Source organism: Bufo bufo, chromosome 4 (genome assembly GCF_905171765.1).
Source record: "Bufo bufo chromosome 4, aBufBuf1.1, whole genome shotgun sequence".
NCBI lineage: Eukaryota > Metazoa > Chordata > Amphibia > Anura > Bufonidae > Bufo > Bufo bufo.
The window spans coordinates 66,665,147-66,680,318 of record NC_053392.1 but is presented as its reverse complement, the minus strand read 5'-3'; the positions used below and the strand labels follow the sequence as shown (position 1 = coordinate 66,680,318).

General features: G+C 45.4%; 1 pseudogene; it reads right to left on the bottom strand.

Moving 5' to 3' along the window:
• Positions 1 to 6,300: 6,300 nt before the first annotated feature.
• LOC120998984 lies at positions 6,301 to 13,612 on the bottom strand (annotated as a pseudogene).
• Positions 13,613 to 15,172: the final 1,560 nt, after the last annotated feature.

Sequence of the window (15,172 nt, the reverse complement as noted above, 5' to 3'; positions counted from 1 at the left end):
AAACGCTGCGGAAATGATTTGTGGCTTTCTCAACAGCCGTTTTGCTTTAGTGTGTGATCTGCCAGGATCCTGCTGTGTGATGTCACAATCGGGGTTACTAATAACTCGCACACAAGCTGCTGGAACCTTATGTAAACTATTAAACAATCAACTGATGAGAAAGTGACATGCTCCTAGCCAGCAGCACCAGACTACTGGGTTGTGTCTTCTGTCACTGGTCATGTATGCAAGGAAGAACCGATCACTGGGGAAATGGATTTTTGGTTGTCGTTGGTAAGATGCTGACTGCCTATTGTAGATGAGTGGTCAGATTAGGCCAGGGGTGCACAACCTTTTTTGGTCTGGGGGCCGCATTGTCACATCGCAAAACAAAAGTTAATTAGCGCTTGTTTGCATCAGCCTATTACACAAGCTACCGGTAATGCAAAGCGACTGGGGAGGAATGATCACTACCACAGTCATTTCTCCCTCATTCACTTCTATTGATTATTGGTTACACGGTGAGATGTGCTGACGATTACTGTACGTCTTTCATCCTGATAAAATATGCAAATCAGCCGACAAACGAGCGATTCCTTGTTTATCGGCTGATCAGCGGCACGATTATACCGGCCAGATATCAGGAATGAGCGCTCCTATGAACACTTGTTCCCAGTAATTGTCCTGAATATCGTGCCCTGTAACAGGGGCTTAGAGATTTCCTGGTAAAAAATGATTTTTAACACATTCCTGCAGCATGGGCCTGAAACAGAAGATTCATACTCTCCTGCTCCCCGCCGCTCCCGCTGTCTCCACCTTCTGGTTCCGGCCGGTTGGATATGGGCATAGTCACTTGTGCCGCTCCAGCCAATGACTGGCTTCAGTGGTGATGTGGCCACAAGCAGCGTGTCACCGCTAAAGTCAGTCATTTGCTGGAGAGGTGCTCAGGGACCGGAGGATGGAGACAGCGAGAGCAGCACGGAGCAGGAAAGTAGGAATCGTCTGTGTCAGGGACCAGTGATGGCCAGTTCACATTGTTCGCCCGCGAACATATGCGGGCTGCCATCTTTTTTCACAAGTCCGGCGAGGCACAGGTAAGCCCTTACCTGTGCCTGTGTGCGAGCCGGTCTGAAAACAAGTGCGGTCAGCGGGAGCAGGCAGTTCCGAGAACAGCCACTGGGGGCCTTCATCTGGGCTGTTCTCGGAACTGCCTGCTCCTGGTGACCGCATTTGTTTCCAGACCGGCTCGCGCACAGGCACAGGCAAGGTCTTACCTGTGCCTCGCCGGACTTGTGAAAAAAGATGGCAGCCCGCATATGTTCGCGGGCGAACAATGCGAACTGGCCATCACTGTGAGGGACTATGCTGCAGGGACTGGTTAAAAATCATTTTAACTAGGAAACTCCTTTAAGTGGCGACGTTTCCTTCCTGCCTCCTATTTACTAATGAGCGTTCTCCCTCACTGCAGAGGTCAACGCTCACTGGTCATTACCACCTCCTGCACCCCCAGATATACTGTAGGTGCCCTGCAATAACCAGTAAGCACTTTCCCTGAGGGCTCACGCACACGGCATCTGAGACGCTTTTTTTTTGTGTGGCTTGGATGTGGAACCATTCACTTCAACGGGGCTGCAAAAGATGTGGACAGTGCTCCATGTGTTGTCTGCATCCGTTACTCCGTTCTGCAGAATGCAGAACATGCATGGCTGGTGTCCTGCAGACCAAAAGAAGGGGAATGGTCGTGTGTACGAGCAGGGGCGTACATAGAAATCATTGGGCCCCATAGCAAGAATCTTAATGGGGCCCCACTAACTCCGTCCACTGGCCCATCCCACCACCTGCCCTGGCTTCTCCCCTGCCATACCCCCAGCAGTTGCAGCCGTGTAGACATTAGGAGCTACTTTCACACTTGCGTTTCTATTTTCCGGTATTGAGATCCGTCATAGGGTCTCAATACCGGGAAAAAACCCGCTTTTGATTGTCCCCATTCATTGTCTGAGGGCACTGTCCACTATAAGCAGCACACAGGCACAGCTCATTGGGGGTGCTATGGTGGTGCTGGCATAATAGTATACCAGTGCCACCATAGCCCCCCTTGCCTTATGAACTGTCAGAACCTCCTAATGCATACCTCAGCTGATGCAGAACATATAAAGCTTCGTTCACATCTGTGTTGGGGCCTCATTCATGGATCAGGTCATAAATGCTGGACACAATTTTATAGCCTGGAAGATGGCAACCTGACAGATCTCATCATAGTCAGCGGGATCCGTCAGGTGTTGTCGTCCATGAAGTGCCAGATCCGGAACTGCAGTGATTTTCGTTGTTGTGCTCCTATGACGGCAGAACAGCGACCGTCACCAGCACAGAAGTGAACAAGTAATATACACCTCAGCTGCTGCAGAACATTATAATAGTGACAAGGGAACTACAAGTCTCATCATCACCAGATTATTATTGGAAATTAGGGAGCAACACAGGGAGAGGTGAAAGTGGAGAGAACTACAACTCCCAGCATGTCCAGGCTGTTATGATCAGATACAAGTAGATATTACACAGAGTATAAGGCCGGGTTCATATCACCGTTTAGTTTTCAGTTCTTCTGATTCGTCAGATAAACAGAAAAAGAAAGAAAAAAAAAATGATCCTGTATTTCAAGCATCAGCTCTGCACATTTGGCATCCGTTTATGCCATTTCTGTCGGAGATCCGTTATTTTAGACAGAAAAAAGTCCTGCATGCAAAACGGAAAACTAAACTGTGATGAGAATTCAGCCTAAGAAAAGAGAACTACAACTCTCAGCATGTCCAGATTATAGGACATCATCTAGTTGTACCAGGTAAGAGCTTTAAAAAGAAATAACTATAACCCCCAGTATGGCCAGACTTATTATGGGTCATCAGTATACATTCCAAAGAGAGGGTATAAGAGGAGAGAACTACAACTCCCAGCATTACCAGCCTGTACTAGGGCATACGTTTAAATTACATTGAGAAACATATAATACGACAAAACTACAACTCCCAGCTTTTCTAGGATGTTATGTTATCCCAGAACACCACTAACCTCTCCTTCAGGCGCCACACAGAAGCTCCGCCCCCTCACAGCGATATGCCACAGGTCTTTCACCAGTCCTCTGCACTGGTCACATGATGATGACATCACCAAAGGTCCTTTAGACTTCTGCTGCTCTGCTATTCATTGGCTTCCTGCACTGGTCACATGGTTGATGACATCACCAAAGGTCCTTCTCTACCTCTTACTTTCTCAGGTAGCCATACAAGTGTAATTAGTGGGCGGGGCCTATCCTCCACTGCGGGCCCCCTTCGCCCAGGGGCCCCATAGCAGCTGCGTGGTCTGCCTCTATTGGAGGTACGCCACTGTGTACGAGGCCTTACTAGCCGGGAAAGCACTTATCGGTTAACCCTTTAATGACCAGACCTGAAAAGGCCTTAATGACCAGTCACTTTTTGGAGATTTAGCACACGTGGTTCAAGCACTTGTAACTTTTTTATTTTTTGGGCTACCAAAATAACTTTTACAGCTTTTTACTACATAACACAGGGCTTTTTAATATATAATTTTAGTTTTATTAGGGTAAATAGTTATAAGATTAGGTGCACTACTGTGGTGGATGCAAACAGTAACATCTGACTAACCCTCACACTGATGTTATAAATGAGACATTAGCCAGTATATCCTTATATTAAGGACATACCTGAGCCCGCACACCACGCCAAGGTTTCTCAAGTGGCACGGGACCTAATGCTAAACCTACCTGTACCATATGGGTAGTACCACGAGCCAATGGGTAAATAGGTAGGTATGTCCTTAATATAAGGATATACTGGCTAATGTCTCATTTATAACATCAGTGTGCAGGTTAGTCAGATGTTACTGTTTGCATCCACCACAGTAATGCACCTAATCTTATAACTATTTATTCCATATATTATTCTACATCCACACATTTTACCATCTGGTGAGGATGTCTCTGTGGCACTTGTGGTCTGCTGCTGGCATCCTCCATTGTATTCATTTTTTGCAGGGGATCGTCATTAGCAACAGACCACAAGCGCAGTATCTGCTCCCCCGACCATAAATGCACAACTGCATTTGGGGGGTTGAGCATTTCCTGCCTTTTGAGACCACATATTTTTGTCATTTAAATAGTTTTATTAGGGGGAAACTGTACAATTTTCATTTTTTTTTTGTTGTCATTTTTATTCAAACTATAGCTCATTATTTAAATATGCAAATTATTATAATTAGTTCCCTATATGTGTTAGATCGTTTTATTATACAATATGTATAGTTTCACATGAATGGGGTGATAATTGTAATGGTTTTGGTTGTTGCGGGAGGTTTTTTCTTTTATGTATTTTACTATTTATTCTTTTGTTTAACTTATTTTTTTAATATATTTCTGCTACAAAAAGACCTTTGGGGGGACAGTGACTTTCTTTTTTTGCACATTTTCCTTTTTTTTCCGTTTATTTGTATTTTATTTTGTATCTTTTAATTTTTTTATTATCACTTTTTATTTATTTTTAAAATATATTTTTGCCACTTAATATAACAGTGAACAATTTTATTTTGCACTTTTCCTTTTTATAGATTCTTTCACTTGTATGTTATTTATTTATTTTACATCTTTTTGCTAAAATTTTCTTTTTTGTTTTTTTCTTTCATATATTTTTGCAGCACTGTATGTCCCTCAAGAGGTCTTTAAAAGACGTCTGTGGGACAGTGACTTTTTTTTTTTTTTTTTCATTTTGCACTTTTATTTTCCTTTTATTTGTATTTTTTTGTACAGTATATTTTCTTCTAATAGACAGCTATACAGCCAGATGGCTGTCCATGGACAGCCACACTCCCTCAGCGCTGCTCTGTGGCACCCTTTTCTTGCCTGGGTTCGTGCAGGCAAAATGGACATCTCTTACCAATTCCACTTCTCACTTGTTCTGCTGCAACACTTCAGATGTCCATGCTCAGACAGACTCTGCTCTGGTGATTTGTCTCCTGATCATCATTACCATGGTGACTGCCTCACTTTATCCTAGTCAGGGACCCTGCTCCACAACTGGCCTGCAGCCTGTGCTCCCAGGCCTGGTCTGTGGCTCAGGCTTCAGCACATCCCTGGCATAGGGCAGTGCTCCACTTCCAACACTCCTGCACCACTGTGTCATCTATGAGTCTTTATGCTGCTGCATCCCTCTTCTGGCGCACCCCTAGCAGAGAATACACATGACATCCCAGCATGGCTGTTCCACATTCTGCAGGAAACACTCTTCTGGTTCTGTTACCTGGATGAAGGAACAAGTGCTCTTCACCTGCTGCAGCAAAGCCTAGTGCTCACTCATCCTCAGCTGAGAGATGAGTGCCTTAACACGCGGTATGCACTGCAGTCTGCCCAATATGCCATTATCAGGTGCTTATGAGGGGATGCTTACTGTCCTTCAAATTGGGTGACATACTGGATATGTCACTGCTTATCACTACAAGGGGGCTGGCAATTTTTCCACCTAGCTCCCTGCATGAAGCTGAGCATAAGTCCCATCAACGGTGCTACATCTAGTGGCCAAACTGTGGCATTGCATCCAGGCCATCATTATCTTCCAGCGACAGAGCAGTGCAGCATTGCAACTGCAACTCAGTTTAGGACTTCAGAGGAGTGAGGCTTTGTACAGGGCAGAGCTGGTGAGGCTCTGCAGTCGTCTGCCCCTGACACCCAGCGATCACGTGATCGCCGAGTCTAAACTGCACAGCGCGCCGCCCACCTGTGTGAGGAGAAGGCCGAAGCGCTGATACACTGCTTCTGCCTTCTCCTCAGGTCTCGTGCTGTCTCTGACAGCCGGGGACCCGTCCTGCTACAGTGCAGGAGCAGGAGCTGTAATCCTGCAATTGCACGATCAGCTGTGTTTCTTCCCAGCAGGAAGGGGGCCGCAAACAATGGCTCTGGGGGCCGCATGCGTCCCGCGGGGTTGTGAACCCCTGGATTAGGCATAGGTTGTAAACAGTCATAGCAAATTACAACTTCCAGCATGCATGGTTTGTCAGGGCATGCTAGTGCAGTACCCCAGGCCTGGGTGTATCTTCAATTGTTTTATATGTATGGTAATGTCATGTTATGAACAAAATTCCAGCAGAAGAGGTATGGTTGGCAGGAACAGGGCTAAACACCCTGTTTCTTCCCTCTTGGGTTGGTCCTGCTTCCTGAGAGGAGGGGGAGCTCCAGTCCAGACAGCAAGGAGGTAGGAAATATATGCCAGAGCTGCTTCTCCTCTCCAAAGGACTGTATCCAGTTCTCCTGTAAGACCTTCACTCCAGGAAATCATCAGAATCGAGAACACTGCTTCCAATAACTTCAGACAGCAGAGTGATCAGTGAAATCCCAGCTGCCGGTGAAGGAACACAGGTCAGAAACCCATCACCATACAAACCTTACAAACCTCAAGTGCCTACAGCTGCTTTTTAATTGCCACACAACCAGCCATCATACCTCCCCATTTGATTCCAGAAACTGCACTTTGCACTTATTACTGCTGGATGCGTCACAAGTTATATTCTGCACTAAGTAAAGGCAGACTGTTATATGTTTGCTTCTGGCCTGATTCTTCAATCTACATTATCTCTGCACCAATTCCCAGGGAGCAGCAGAATGAGAGAGTACACCGCGATGCAACATCTCATCAGGGCCACCACCACTCCCATCCTCTGCACCAGCTCCTCCTGCACTAGGAGTTGTAGCTTTGCAACATAAAGAGAGTCACAGCTTGTAGACCACAGGCCTAGGGCACAGTTCCTCATTTTCTGGTAGAGGTACCTATACCTATAGGTGGGTACATGCTATAATCCAGACCTCGAGGTTCTCCATGTCATGCTTCTGTCCTTGACTTTTCCCCTCCTTTACCATAGTTTGAATCCATCTCTATTATGGGGCTGTCTTATAAGGCTAGTTTCACATCTCCATTTAGAAAAATCACAGAAAATTATGCACTAACACAATAGATGCAAACATTATATATGGACTAAGCCCCCACTCTGATGTAATAAAATCTGAGCCTCTCAGCTAATATACTGTATTCTGAACAACACACATCTGTGCCCGCCTACCCGCGCCAAGGTGGTTTCAGTCAGGCAGGTCCTACTCTAAACCTACCTATGCCGTATGGGCATCTACATTCAGGAGAGTTATCATATCGTGCAGAATGTTTTGTATCGTTTTCCCGTGATTTAAGTTTATGTTCATGAAGGAGTGGCACCATCAAGTGTGAATTCGCTCCTATTTTATCAGGGGAGCATAATTTTTGTGCACTTTTCCCCCGCCTATCCCACAGGCGACCTTGATTAGGTGGTACACATAGCTGTTTGTGCTCCTCCTCTCATCGGTTGCTTGGTGCACATAGAGGTAACTAGGAGCAGCACACTATATGTGCAGGGTCTGCACACCATTATACATACAAACAATAGAGCTAAGAAATGGGGGTCATTATAAATAAAAGTGGTACAATACCTACTATAAATGAGTCAATGGAAGCTCTTAGCGCACATATCTGACCAAACGTGTGTCGGGCCCATCTACCAGGCATCAATGCACCTTCTGCAGATGGGTCCCTAACCCTAGTATACTGCCTCTGTTTGGACTTACCTAAGCCTACAATATTCAGGGCAGTGTAGGAACCAGCTACATACGTACTCTGCTCAGAAGTCCAAGGTAGATGGGCGTGTCCAGTCTAAAAGAGGCACTACCCTCAATTAATACTAGAAGAAAATTTAGACTAGAACCTTCAGAATCACAGGTGCATATCCATAAAGCAAACATGATTATAAAAAAGAAAATGGCTGCACACCATTATACATACAAACAATAGAGCTAAGAAATGGGGGTCATTCTAAATAAAATGACCCCTGAATGTACAGTGAGGAACAGAAGTATTTGAACACCCTGCGATTTTGCAAGTTCTCCCACTTAGAAATCATGGAGGGGTCTGAAATTTACATTGTAGGTGCAGTCCCACTCTGAGAGACAGAATAAAATAAAAAAATTCAGGAAATGACATTGTATGATTTCTAAAGAATGTATTTCTCCTGCACTGCTGAAGATAAGTATTTGAACACCTGAGAAAATCAGTGTTAATATTTGGTACAGAAGCCTTTGTTTACAATTACAGAGGTCAAACGTTTCCTGTAGTTCTTGACCAGGTTTGCACACAATGCAACAGATTTTGGCCCATTCCTCCACACAGATCTCCTCTAGATCTGTCAGGTTTCGGGGCTGTCGCTGAGCAACACGGAGCTCCTTCCAAAGATGTTCTATTGCATTTAGGTCTGGAGACTGGCTAGGCCACTCCAGAACCTTGATATGCTTCTTACGGAGCCACTCCTTGGTTATCCTGGCTGTGTGCTTCGGGTCATTGTCATGTTGGAAGACCCAGCCACGACCCATCTTCAATGCGCTGACTGAGGGAAGGAGGTTGTTGCTCAAAATCTCACAATAAATGGCCCCATTCATCCTCTCCTTAATACAGTGCAGTCGTCCTGTCCCCTTCGCAGAAAAGCGCCAAAGCATGATGTTACCACACCCGTGCTTCACAGTAGGGATGGTGTTCTTGGAATGCAACTCATCCTTCTTTTTCCTCCAAACACTACGAGTGAAGTTTAGACCAAAAAGTTCTACTTTGATCTCATCCTACCACATGACTTTCTCCCAAGCCTCCTCTGGATCATCCATATGGTCATTGGCAAACTTCAGACGGGCCTGGATATGTGATGACTTGAGCAGGGGAACCTTCCGTGCAATGCATGATTTGAAACCATGACGGCGTAGTGTTCTACCGACAGTGACGTTTGAAACTGTGGTCCCAGCTCTCTCCATGTCATTGACCAGCTCTTCCCTTGTAGTTCTGGGCTGATTCCTCACCTTTCTTATCATCAGTGATAACCCACGAGGTGAGATCTTCCATGGAGCCCCAGTCCGAGGGAGACTGACAGTCGGATTTAGCCTCTTTCATTTTCTAACAATTTCTCCAACAGTTGATCTATTTTCACCAAGCTGCTTGGCAATTGCCCCGTAGCCCTTTTCAGCCTTGAGGATGTCCACAATTTTGTCTCTGGTGTCTTTTGACAGCTCTTTGGTCTTGCCCATGGTAATAGTTGGCGTCTGACTGACTGTGGTGTGAACAGGTGTCTTTAAAGAGCTCAGACAGGTGCTACTAAGTTAGATTAATGAGTGGAGTAGAGGTGGACTTTTTAAAGGCACAGTAACAGGTCTTTGAGAGCCAGAATTCTTGCTGTTTCTCAGGTGTTCAAATACTTACGGCTCAGCAGTGCAAGACAAATAAAAAAAATTTAAATCATACAATGTGATTTCCTGATTTTTTTTTTTTATTCTCTCTCTCAGAGTGGGAATGCACCTACAGTGTGAATTTTTGACCCCTCCATGATTTCTAAGTGGGAGAATTTGCAAACTCGATCTTCAACTTCGTCACAAGTGCCATTAGACACTCCCAGCCAAGAGTCGTGGGTTCGTCAGACACAGCCCTTAATTGGCATGGCCCGGGAGCAGGCCCTGTGCCCTCACCTGTCCTCAATCTGCCTCTGTCCTTTACTATTCCCTCAGCCAGAGAAGTATTATATGCTGTGGTCTCAGCTCCACTATACAGTGAGGACGAGCTACTAGAAGACAGTCAGAGGCTACTGGCAAGCCAAGATGTGTAGGAGACATCCGCCGCTTCCTCCACTAGGCGGGCAAGTAGTACTAATGATGAGGAGAGTGGCTTGAGTGGTCAGGCTCCTGACCCAGAGACGGTTGAGGAGGACATCAGTGACGTGCAGACAGTACTCGATGATGATGATGTAGCTGATCGCACTTGGGAGTCGTGTGACGAAGGGGCTTCATTTTTGCTTTTCTTTATATAATAATGTAATATTATAAAAGTTGGTGTCTTCATGATAAATCTGCAGCGAGGGGGCCCCGTGTGGCTTATACACACTCTCACAATAATCCTTCAGAGGGGCAAATAGATGCCGGATGACCGGGACGCTCCATATCCTTCCCAGCAGCTTCTGTCGGGAGCAGTGGTTCATTTCTGAGATGCCTGTATAGTGTGAGGGAAATCCGAAGACCCTTTCCATCTTCGTGCTCCACAGGGTGTCCTCCTTCCCATCCATGATGATTGGGAACTCGTGATGCTTTGCCTGACGAAGAGACCAGGGGCTGGTAGTTATGGTTTGAATTTTGATGAACTTCGCGACTCTTCTGGGCTCCAAGCAATCTTGAAGCTTTGTCTTCTCATTGTCTGTAGCTACTAGAGGCCTGTTCATGCCAAGGAGGTTACCTAAGAAGTATCTGGCTCGATGAGCAGCCGATACCGCACTTGCATCAATCTTGACAGGATTCGTCTCCAGGTGGAGAGAAATTGTTTTTTGGAATGTTTTCTCCATCTCAACCACATTCTCGAATAACGAGAAGACTGGCCGATTCTCTCCTGTCTTAGGCAACACTTTATTGAGTAATCGTGGAAAGTAAAAAAACTGTTGTCCACTGCCCCCATAAAGGCCTTTCCGATGCGGGTTAACCACAGATATTACAAGGATTGCCACCAATTATCAGATCGATTTGTCCCCATTCTTCAATCTATTTCCTGGTTATATTCTGTATGTCGCCCATATATACAATCTGCCTTGGATGGCGCACCCGTCCTATCGTGATGGCGTCCTCACACACCTCTGATGCCATTTATTTTTCTAAATTGATTCCAAGCTTTTTGAGAACCAGTAATCCTGTCTGTCCTAGCCCTGCACATGCATGTAAAACAAGATTGTGGGCTAGTCCTTGAGCCTGTCGGTGTCTGCCAAAGTGCACGGCCGTGCCGACGTATGGAGTAGTGTTGAGAGCGAATTTTAATCGCGAATATCGCCACTTTGAGAATTCGCAAATATTTAGAATATAGTGCTACAAATGTATCGCGAATATATTACATTGCCGATTTTTAGCAATCAAGTAAACAATGACTGGCGAATTTATGGCGAAGAAGCCAGATCTACTGGCGAAACGGCGTTGGGTCAGGGGTTGGCCGAGAGATCTTTGCACCATTCAGGGTATGTTTAATTGTGTTCCTTTGTGTTCCTTCAATCTTAACCTCAGTCTCTACAATCGCCTCTTTTGCATTGTGTTTGGGGCGTTGCTGCTATGAGGCTCTGAGGTATGCTCTTTCAGCTAGTATTCTTTTTCCCTGTATTTTTTTGCACTGATCTCCCGGCCTCTCCTTGGGTCCTGCTCCTCATCTGTGTGTCCCGCCTTGTGCTGCCTGTTTTATAATACATGTATGTACTGTTTATATATATATTTACAATAAAGCTTTTTGGATTTTCATACATACGAAAGTTAGTTTCATTTTTTTGGTGATTATTATGACTCCTTGGGGGTCCGATGTTTTGATATCCTTCTGTCCGGTTAATATTGGTTGACCATTTAATAGAACAGGTTCTGTAGACATCTATGTGGAATCAGCTGATGACGGTGTAAAAGGAGTGAGCTTCTTCTTGATGCTAACATCGACCTGTAAGGCTGAGTTCACACTTGAGTTATTTGGTTAGTTTTGGCCCCGTAACTGACCAAATAAGTGTAGAGTGATTCTAAGAGCGACGCCTGTCATCTGCATGTCATACAGACTCACAGTATTATTTCACTACCACAGCAGACTCCCTATGTGTGTTACTGCAAGGCACAGTGTTCTACACCGCTATACAGGCTCTCTGCAGCCAGGAAATAGACGTTTTTTTACGTGATTCGCTGCAAATAAATTCGAACCAGCCAAATTGAATTTTTTAAAAATTTGTCTGTACTAACCCGTATCAGGTGTGGATTTTTATTTTCCAGCATGTGGCCTGACAGATCTACTCCAGGGAATCTGTCTCCAGTTTTAGGTTGTCCTGTCTGAGGGCCGAATAAAACCCACTGAATTACAGTATTAGGGCTCATGCACACAAACGTATTTTCTTTCCGTGTCTGTTAGGCTTTTTTATGGGGACCATATGCGGAACCATTCAATTCAATGGGTCCGCAAAAAAACAGAAGCCACTTCGTGTACATTGCGTTTCCACATATCTGATCTGCAAAAAAAAATAGAACATGTCCTATTATTGTCCGCATAACGGACAAGGACAGGACTGTTCTATTAGGAGCCAGCGGTTCTGTTCCACAAAATACGGAATGCACATAGAGGGCATCAGTTTTTTTTTGCGGACGGCAAAATACATACGGTCAAGTGCATAAGCCCTCAAGATGACCAGGCCATTTTACTACTGTACATCTGGGATAAGATCCGCTTCTCTTGGAGCAGATGCCGATTTAGGGCTCATGCACACAAACGTATTTTCTTTCCGTGTCCATTCCGGTCTTTTTGCGGACTGTATGCGGAACCATTCATCTCAATGGGTCCGCAAAAAAAACGGAAGTTTGTGCATTCCGTTTCCGTATTTCCATTCGGCCAACAAATCGAACATGCCCTATTATTGTCCGCATAATGGACAAGGATAGGACTGTTCTATTAGGGGCCAGCTGTTAAGTTCCACAAAATACAGAATGCACACAGACGTTATCCATATTTTTTGCGGACCGCAAAAAACCTACAGTCGTGTGCAAGAGCCCTTATCTATAGATCTTGTCATAATAATTTGAAGCGACACTACACAACTATCATTTAATGACTTCTACACTGTATTTTTTTTCTTTTGCAGTTATCATAGCTGCTAATTAAGCATATACACGGTAATAATGTGCAAATGTATACACACAATAAACAGCATGTTTGTATTTGTACAACGCTCTGCTGCCATGCGGAACGACTGCAATAATGTTAAGTAACTGAACAAAAAAAAAAAATGTCTGCAAAACTGTAGTGAACGTCTCCATCCAGCAGCAGCGGCACAGGGGAAAATAATGAATCTCTATCGCCACCATGTGGCTGGGATTAGAAGTGAGAACAGGACCAGTCTCTAAAAATAGCCCTCCATCCCATCAGTTGCACTGTATGTCTGCGAGGCTGGGGCACCGGGCTGTGATGGGATTGGCCCTTGATTGCTACTTGTTGACAATCCTCGAGGATAAACAAAGCCCTGTTGCCGTGGCAACATCAGCCGAGCTCAGAAAGTAGGCCAAGTATCTCCTCTCATTTATTCATAGGGAAGAGGCAGCGATGAGACGCCCTGACATTAGCCAAATATTGCACGCAGGGTGCACCCCAGCGCCAGGTGCAGAGAGAGGAGCCCAGGCTCAGGGATTCCATGATTTATAAATCCCAGCTCACATTTCTTCTCCTTCTGTCATACACATTCTGCCAATATAGACAATGTAAATACTAAAGGGGTGATCACATCATTAATGTAAAAAATTAAAATCAGACATCATATAGAACAGGACAATCTGTTTCCAACAATGCTAGAGCCAGCCCTGTACCTCACATGGATCCAGAGATCTACCCATACATAGCTCCAATTGTTCTGCTAGATTTATTCAATGTGGCATCTCAGGGGGCGTGTCCTTTCTGTTGAAGCTCTCTCCCTATCACAGCTCAGGGGGTGTGTCCTTTCTGCTACAATTCTCTCCCTAACACAGTTCATGGGCCATGTCCTTTCTGATGCAGCTCTCTCCCCATCACAAAATTACGGGGGTGTCCTTTCTGCTACAGTCCTCTCCCTATCAGAGATCAGAGGGGTGTCCTTTCTGCTACAACTCTCTCCCTATCACAGCTCTGGGTGTACATACTTTCTGCTATAGCTCTCACCTTATCACAGATCGGGGGTGTCCTTTCTGATACACCTCTCTCCCTATCACAGTTCAGTGGACATTTTCTTTCTGCTACAGCTCTTTATCACATATCAGGGGGCATGTCTTTTCTGCTGCAGCTCACTCCCTATCACAGAGGGGGCGTGTCCTTTCTGATACAGCACTCTGCCTTTCACAGTTCAGTGGATGTGCCTTTTCTGCTGCAGCTCTCTCCCTGCAACTTTAACAGCGTCTAACACAAGACAGGGATGCTGGCATTTGATGGAAGGATGGATCTGAGCATGTGCGACCACCTCAACAAAGTGGGCAGAGAAATAAGGAAAACTAACAGCAGGTGGCGCTATACAGATACATTTTATTGACTGAGTGACTATAGTAAATTTTTTAAGTACATGCAATTAGAAAGGTATTGAGATCCAGGTGCTGCTTTGTAAAATGGAGTTTTTTTCATGGGACAACCCCTTTAATGTAAGACATCTTAAAGGGGCATGTCCAGTTATAGATGAATAAAGCCTGGTCACTGTGTAAATGAAGGTCTTTCTGATATAGCTTGTGCATTGATTTCTCATGAATTTCAAGATACTGGTTTGCAGTCAGTGAATGAGAAGACTTCTTTACATTCAGAGGCAGTAATCCTCAGCTGAGACGGGGATACAACTGTATGCAGTCTAGATAATGTTCTGTGTGCCGCACATGTCTCTCTGGTGGTTTGCTACAATGTATCAGTGTAGAGTCAAGGCTGGTTTGGTCACAGAACATTGTCTAGACTGGATACAGCTGGAAGCAGGATTGGCTATGTACTTGGTTACTGCCTCTGAATGGAAACAATGGAAACAACATTCACCGACAGCAAACACTTACTGTAGCTTCAAACTTTTCATGTACAGTGGATTTCCCCATTCCCACAGATGGATGTACCATTATGTCCAGGTGGTGATGCTATTACCACAGACCGATGTACCGGTACAGTGGGTGCCGCTAAAATACAGCAGGCATCGAGCTGCAGTGACGGAGACAATGCCAGCCATTATACCCAAAAGCCCAAGGAAGAACTTGCTTCCCATCTGTGTCTCTGCATCTTGCAGACCCATTCAAGTCAATGGGTACTGTGAGAGAGAGACCGAGAGCGACAGCCAGAGACCGAGAGCGACAGCCAGAGACCGAGAGCGACAGCCAGAGACCGAGAGCGACAGCCAGAGACCGAGAGCGACAGCCAGAGACCGAGAGCGACAGCCAGAGACCGAGAGCGACAGCCAGAGACCGAGAGCGACAGCCAGAGACCGAGAGCGACAGCCAGAGACCGAGAGCGACAGCCAGAGACCGAGAGCGACAGCCAGAGACCGAGAGCGACAGCCAGAGACAAAAACTGCAGTTTTGGGAGGGGAGCAGGGTGCTGTGTAT